The following is an 8,247-nucleotide window of genomic DNA, read 5'->3' as shown; positions in this document are numbered from 1 at the left end:
CTTATTGATCTTTGTCAAAGTTGACTAAAAAAAGCAACGGGGAAATGATTTTTCTATTCAACAAATGGTGCTGGGGTAACTGGCTAGCCATATGCAGAAGATTGAAGCTAGACCTCTTCCTTACACCATATACAAAAAGTAACTCAAGATCAATTAAAGACTTAAATGTAAAACCTAAAACTATAAAACCCTGGAAGATAACCTAGGAGCCTGGTAAAGATTTCATGACAAATACACCAAAAGCAATTAGGACAAAGACAAAAATTGGCAAAGAGGACCTAATTAAACTAAAGAGCTTCTGCACAGCAAAAGAAACTATCAATAAAATAAACAGACAACACACAGAATGGGAGAAAACATTCACAAACTATGCATCTGACAAAGGTCTAATATCCAGTATGTCTAACGAACTTAAATTAACAAGCAAAAAACAATCCCATTAAAAAGTGGGCAAAGCACATGAACACACAATTTTCAAAAGAAAACAAGCTGGGCACAGTGGCTTACCCTGCAATCCCAACACTTTGGGAGACCAGGGTGGGTGGATCACAAGGTCAGGAGTTCAAGACCAGCCTGACCAACATGCTGAAACCCTGTCTCTACTAAAAATACAAAAATTAACCAGTCATGGTGTTATGCACCTGTAATCCCAGCTACTCAGGAGGCTGAGGCGGGAGAATTACTTGAACCAAGGAAGCGGAGGTTGCAGTGAGCCAAGATCACACCACTGCACTCCAGCCTGGGTGACAAAGCAAGACTCTGTCTCAGAAAAAAAAAGAAAGAAAGAAGAAAGGAAGAGAAACAAAGAAGAAAGAAGAAAGAAAGAAAAAAGAAGGAAGGAAGGAAGGAAGGAAGGAAGGAAGGAAGGAAGGAAGGAAGGAAGGAAGGAAGGGAGGGAGGGAGGGAGGGAGGGAGGGAGGGAGGGAGGGAGGAAGGGAAAGAAAGGAAGACAGAAAACATACACATGGCTAACAAGCATAGGAAAAAATTCTCAACATCACTAATCATTAGAGAAATCCAAATCAAAACCACAATGAGATGCCATCTCACACCAGTCAGAATGGCTATTAATAAACAGTCAAAAAATAACAGATGCTGACAAAGTTGCGGAAAAAAAGGAATGCTTATAGGCCGCTGGTAAGGAATGTAAATTAGTTCAACCATTATGGAAAGCAGTGTGGCAATTTCTTAAAGAACTTAAAATACTAGGTCCGTTTCAAGATGGCTGAATAGGAACAGCTCCGGTCTGCAGCTCCCAGCATGATCGACGCAGAAGATGGCTGATTTCTGCATTTCCAACTGAGGTACCTGGTTCATCTCACTGGGACTGGTTGGAAAGTGGGGCAGCCCACAGAGGGCAAGCAGAAGTAGGGCAGGGCATCTCTTCACCCAGGAAGCGCAAGGGGTCAGGGGATTTCCCTTTCCTAGCCAAGGCAAGCCGAGACAGACAGTACTGGGAAAATCGGGACACTCCTGCCTTAATATTGCGCTTTTCCAATGGTCTTAGCAAATGGCACAGCAGAAGATTACATCCCGTGCCTGACTCAATGGGTCCCACGTCCATGGAGCCTTGCTCACTGCTAGCACAGCAGTCCAAGATCCAACTGCGAGGCAGCAGCCAAGCTGGGGGAGGGGCGTCTGCCATTGCTGATGCTTGCGTAGGTAAACAAAGCTGCTGGGAAGCTTGAACTAGGTGGAGTCCACTGCTGCTCAACAAGGCCTGCCTGTCTCTGTAGACTCCACCTCTGGGGGCAGGGCATAGTTGAACAAAAGGCAGCAGAAACTTCTGCAGACTTAAATATCCCTGTCTGAAGAGTTCTGAAGAGAACTGAAGTTCTGAAGAGAGCAGTGGTTCTCCCAACACGGTGTTTGAGCTCTAAGAATGCCTCCTCAAGTGGGTCCCTGACTCCCATGTAGCCTAATTAGGAGACACTTCCCAATAGGGGCCGACTGACACCTCATACAGGCATGTGCCCCTCTGAGACGAAGCTTCCAGAGGAAGAATCAGGCAATAATATTTGCTGTTCTGCAATATCTGCTGTTCTGCAGCTTCCGCTGATGATACCTGGGCAAACAGGGTCTGGAGTGGACCTTCAGCAACCTCCAATAGACCTGCAGCTGAGGGACCTGACTGTTAGAAGGAAAACTAACAAACAGAAAGGAATAGCATCCACATCAACAAAAAGGACACCCACACCAAACCGCATCTGTAGGTCACCAACATCAAAGATAAAACCACAAAAATGGGGAGAAACCAGAGCAGAAAAGCTGAAAATTTAAAAACCAGAGCACCTCTTCCCCTCCAAAGGATTGCAGCTCACCATCAGCAATGGTACAAAGATGGAAGGAGAATGACTTTGATGAGTTGACAGAAGTAGGCTTCAGAAGGTCAGTAATAACAAACTTCTTCAAGCTAAAGGAGGATATTTGAACCCAGTGCAAGGAAGCTAAAAACCTTGAAAAAAGATTAGACAAATGGCTAACTAGAATAAACAGTGTAGAGAAGACCTTAAATGACCTGATGGAGCTGAAAACCATGGCATGAGAACTACGTGACACATGCACAAGCTTCAGTAGCCGATTCAATCAAGTGGAAGAAAGGGTATCAGTGATTGAAGATCAAATGAATGAAATGAAGCCAGAAGAGAAGTTTAGAGAAAAAAGAGTACAAAGCCTCCAAGAAATATGGGACTATGTGAAAAGACCAAATCTACATTTGATTGGTATACCTGGAAGTGATGGGGAAACTGGAACGAAGCTGGAAAACACTCTTCAGGATATCATCCAGGAGAACTTCCCCAACCTAGCAAGGCAGGCCAACATTCAAAATCAGGAAATACAGAGAACACCACAAAGATAGTCCTCGAGAAGAGCAACTCCAAGACACTTAAGTGTCAGGTTTACCAAGGTTGAAATGAAGGAAAAATGTTAAGCACAGCCAGAGAGAAAGGTTGGGTTACCCACAAAGGGAAGCCCATCAGACTAACAGCAGATCTCTCAGCAGAAAGTCTACAAGCCAGAAGAGAGTGAGCACCAATATTCAACATTCTTAAAGAAAAGAATTTTCAACCCAGAATTTCATACCCAGCCAAACTAAGCTTCATAAGTGAAGGAGAAATAAAATCCTTTACAGACAAGAAAATGCTGAGAGATTTTGTCACCACCAGGCCTCCCTTACAAGAGCTCCTGAAGGAAGCACTAAACATGTAAAGGAAAACTGGTACCAGCCGCTGCAAAAACATGGCAAATTGTAAAGACCATTGATGGTAGGAAGAAACTGCATCAACTAATAGGCAAAATAACCAGCTAAAATCATAATGACAGGACCAAAATCACACACAACAATACTAACCTAAAATGTAAATGGGCTAAGTGCCCCAGTTAAAAGACACAGACGGGCAAATTGGATAAAGAGTCAAGACCCATCAGCGTGCTGTGTTCAGGAGACCCATCTCACGTGCACAGATGCACATAGGCTCAAAATTAAGGGATGAGGAAGATCTACCAAGGAAATGGAAAGCGAAAAAAAAGCAGGGATTGCAATCCTAGTCTCTGATAAAACAGACTTTAAACCAACAAAGATCAGAAGAGACAAAGAAGGCCATTACAAAATGGTAAAGGGATCAATTCAACAAGAAGAGCCAACTATCCTATATATATATGCACCCAATAGAAGAGCACCCAAATTCATAAAGCAAGTCCTTAGAGACTTACAAAGAGACTTAGACTCCCACACAATAATAATGGGAGACTTTAACACCCCACTGTCAATATTAGACAGATCAATGAGACAGAAGGTTAACAAGGATATCCAGAACTTGAACTCAGCTCTGCACCAAGCAGACCTATAGACATCTACAGAACTCTCCACCCCAAATCAACAGAATATACATTCTTCTCAGCACCACATCACACTTATTCCAAAATTGATCACATAGTTGAAAGTAAAGCACTCCTCAGCAAATGTAAAAGAACAGAAATCACAACAAACTGTCTCTCAGACCACAGTGCAATCAAATTAGAACTCAGAATTAAGAAACTCATTCAAAACCGCACAACTACATGGAAACTGAACAACCTGCTGCTGAATGACTACTGGGTACATAAAGAAATGAAGGCAGGAATAAAGATGTTCTTTGAAACCAATGAGAACAAAGACACAACATACCAGAATCTCTGGGACACATTTAAAGCAGTGTGTAGAGGGAAATTTATAGCACTAAATGCCCACAAGAGAAAGCAGGAAATATCTAAAATTGACACCCTAACATCACAATTAAAAGAACTAGAGAAGCAAGACCAAACAAATTCAAAAGCTCGCAGAAGGCAAGAAATAACGAAGATCAGAGCAGAACTGAAGGAGATAGAGACACAAAAAAACCTTCAAAAAATCAATGAATCCAGGAGCTGGTTTTTTGAAAAGATCAACAAAAGAGATAGTCTGCTAGCAAGACTAATAAAGAAGAAGAGAGAGAAGAATCAAATAGGTGCATTTAAAAATCATAAAGGGGATATCACCACTGATCCCACAGAAATACAAACTACTCTCAGACAATACTATAAACACCTGTATGCAAATAAACTAGAAAATCTAGAAGAAATGGATAAATTCCTGGACACATACACCCTCCCAAGACTAAACCAGGAAGACTTTGAATCCCTGAATAGACCAATAACAGGCTCTGAAATTGAGGCAATAATTAATAGTCTACCAACCAAAAAAAGTCCAGGACCAGATGGATTCACAGCTGAATTCTACCAGGGGTACAAAGAGGAGCTGGTGCCATTCCTTCTGGAACTACTCCAATCAATAGAAAAAGAGGAAATCTTCCCTAACTCATTTTATAAGACCAGCATCATCCTGATTCCAAAGCCTGGCAGAGATACAACAAAAAAAGAGAATTTTAGACCAACATCCCTGATGAACATTGACGCAAAAATTCTCAATAAAATACTGGCAAACCAAATCCAGCAGCACATCAAAAAGCTTATACACCACTATCAAGTTGGTTTCATCCCTGGGATGCAAACCTGGTTCAACACAAGTAAATCAATAAACATAATCCATCACATAAACAGAATCAAAGAAAATGACATGATTATCTCAATAGATGCAGAAAAGGCCTTTGACAAAATTCAACAGCCCTTTATGCTAAAAGCTCCCAATAAACTAGGTATTGATGGAATGTTTCTCAAAATAATAAGAGCTATTCATGGCAAACCCACAGCCAATATCATACTGAATGGGCAAAAACTGGAAGCATTCCCTTGGAAAACTGGCACAAGACAGGGACGCCCTCTCTCACCACTCCTATTCAACGTAGTGTTGGAAGTTCTGGCCAGGGCAGTCAGGCAACAGAAAGAAACAAAGTGTATTCAAACAGGAAATAAGGAAGTCAAATTGTCCCTGTTTGCAGATGACATGATTGTATATTTAGAAAACCCCATCGTCTCAACCCAAAATCTCCTTAGACTAATAAGCAACTTCAGCAAAGTCTCAGGATACAAAATCAATGTGCAAAAATCGCAAGCATTCCTATACACCAATAACGGACAAACAGAGAGCCAAATCATGAGTAAACTCCCATTCACAATTACTACAAAGAGAATAAAATACCTAGGAATCCAACTTACAAGGGATGTAAAGGACCTCTTCAAGGAGAACAACAAACCACTGCTCAGTGAGATAAAAGAGGACACAAACAAATGGAAGAACATACCATGCTCATGGATAGGAAGAATCAATATTGTGAAAATGGCCATACTGCCCAAGGTAATTTGTAGATTCAATGCTATCCCTGTCAAGCTACCATTGACTTTCTTCACAGAATTGGAAAAAACTACCTTGAAGTTCATGTGGAACCAAAAAAGAGCCCACATGGCCAAGAAAATCCTAAGCAAAAAGAACAAAGCTGGAAGCATCACACTACCTGACTTCAAACTATACTACAAGGCTACAGTAACCAAAACAGCATGGTACTAGTACCAAAACAGAGATATAAACCAATAGAACAGAACAGAGTCCTCAGAAATAACACCACACATCTACAACCATCCGATCTCTGACAAACCTGACAAAAACAAGAAATGGGGGAAAGATTCCTTATTTAATAAATGGTGCTGAGGAAACTGACTAGCCATATGTAGAAAGCTGAAACTGGATCCCTTCCTTACACATTATACAAAAATCAACTCGAGATGGATTAGAGACTTAAATATTAGACCTACAACCATAAAAACCCTAGAAGAAAACCTAGGCAATACCATTCAGGACATAGGCATGGGCAAGAACTTCATGACTAAAACACCAAAAGCAATGGCAACAAAAGCCAAAATAGACAAATGGGATCTAATTAAACTAAACAGCTTCTGCACGGCAAAGGAAACTGTCATCAGAGTGAACAGGTAACCTACAGAATGAAAGAAAATTTTTGCAATCTATCCATCTGACAAACGGCTAATATCCAGAATCTACAAAGAACTTAAACAAATATATGAGAAAAAATCAAACAACCCCATGGAAAAGTGGGCAAAAGATATAAACAGACACTCTCAAAAGAAGACGTTTATGCAGCCAACAGACTCATGAAAAAATGCTCATCATCATTGGCCATCAGAGAAATGCAAATCAAAACCACAATAAGATACCATCTCATGCCAGTTAAAATGGTGATCATGAAAAAGTTGGGAAACAACAGGTGCTGGAGGGACTGTGGAGAAACAGGAATGCTTTTACACTGTTGGTGAGAGTGTAAACTAGTTCAACCATTGTGGAAGACAGTGTAGCAATACCTCAAGGATCAAGAACTAGAAATACCATTTGACCCAGCAATCCCATTACTGGGTATATAGCCAAAGGATTATCAATCATGCTACTATAAAGACATGTGCACACCTATGTTTATTGCAGCACTATTCACAATAGCAAATACTTGGAACCAACCCAAATGTCCATCAATGATAGACTGGATTAAGAAAATGTGGCACATATACACCATGGAATACTGTGCAGCCATAAGAAAAGATGAGTTCATGTCCTTTGTAGGGACATGGATGAAGCTGGAAACCATCATTCTGAGCAAACTCTCACAAGGACAGAAAACCAAACACCGCATGTTCTCATTCATAGGTGGGAATTGAACAATGAGAACACTTGGACACAGGGCGGTGAACATCACACACCGGAGCCTGTTGTGGGGTTGGGGGGTGGGGGAGGGGTAGCATTAGGAGAAATACCTAATGTAAATGATGAGTTAATGGGTGCAGCAAACCAACATGGCACATGTATACATATGTAAAAAATCTGCAAGTTCTGCACATGTACCCTAGAACTTAAAGTATAATAATAAAAATAAATAAATAAAAATTTAAAAAACAGAAGTACCATTCAACCCAGCAATCCCATTACTGAGAATATACCCAGAGGAATAAAAATCATTCTACCATAAAGACACATGCATGTATGTGTTCACCACAGCACTACACAATAGAAGTCAGGGAATCAACCTAAATGCCCACCAACAGTAGACTGGATAAAGAATATGTGGCACATATGCATCACGGAATACTACATAGTCATAAAAATGAGTGAGATTATGACCTTTGCGGAAGCATGGATGGAGCTGGAGGCCACAGTCCTAAGTCAACTAACTTAGGAACAGGAAATCAAACACTGCATGTTCTCACTTATGAGTTGGAGCTAAACATTGAGTACACATGGACACAAAGAAGAGAACAACAGATATCTGGATCTACTTGAGGGTGGAGGGTGAGAGGAGAGAGAGGATCAAAAAACTACTTATCAGGTACTATGCTTATCACCTTGGTGATTAAATGATCCATACACCAAACCCCCGTGACACGCAATTTACCTGTATAACAAACCTGCACGTGCACTTCTGAACCTAAAATAAAAGTGTTTTTTTAAAAAGTGAATCTGGTGCTCCCCTCGGCAACACATATACTAAAATTGGAACGTTACAAAGATTAGGGTGGCCCCTGCGCAAGGATGACAGGCAAATTCGTGAAGCGTTCCATTATTTTTGACACCATCTCCAGCCTCTGTAAACTTTAAAGGGCCTGCAGAGAATGCCATGCTTCAGGATGATGATTGGTGGTCTTGTCTTCGGATAAAAAGTATTTGTGTTATGATAAGGGTGTTGGGGTAAGGGACTCCGTGTGCTGTGCCTGCTTTCTCTAGCCAAGTGGTATATAATGAGTCTAGGAGGAGAAACATCAGCATTAACA

The 8,247-nt window shown here is 41.0% G+C and overlaps 1 non-coding gene across 1 annotated transcript; it reads left to right on the top strand.

Annotated features, from left to right (window-relative positions):
- The first annotated feature begins 7,939 nt into the window (after positions 1 to 7,939).
- Positions 7,940 to 8,043, top strand: LOC123567425 (U6 spliceosomal RNA). Its single transcript, XR_006690334.1, has one exon. It is a non-coding gene; the product is annotated as a U6 spliceosomal RNA (small nuclear RNA).
- The last annotated feature ends 204 nt before the right edge of the window (positions 8,044 to 8,247 follow it).

Source organism: Macaca fascicularis, chromosome 10, assembly GCF_037993035.2.
Source record: "Macaca fascicularis isolate 582-1 chromosome 10, T2T-MFA8v1.1".
Taxonomy (NCBI): Eukaryota; Metazoa; Chordata; class Mammalia; order Primates; family Cercopithecidae; genus Macaca; species Macaca fascicularis.
This window is presented reverse-complemented; position numbering and strand designations above follow the sequence as displayed.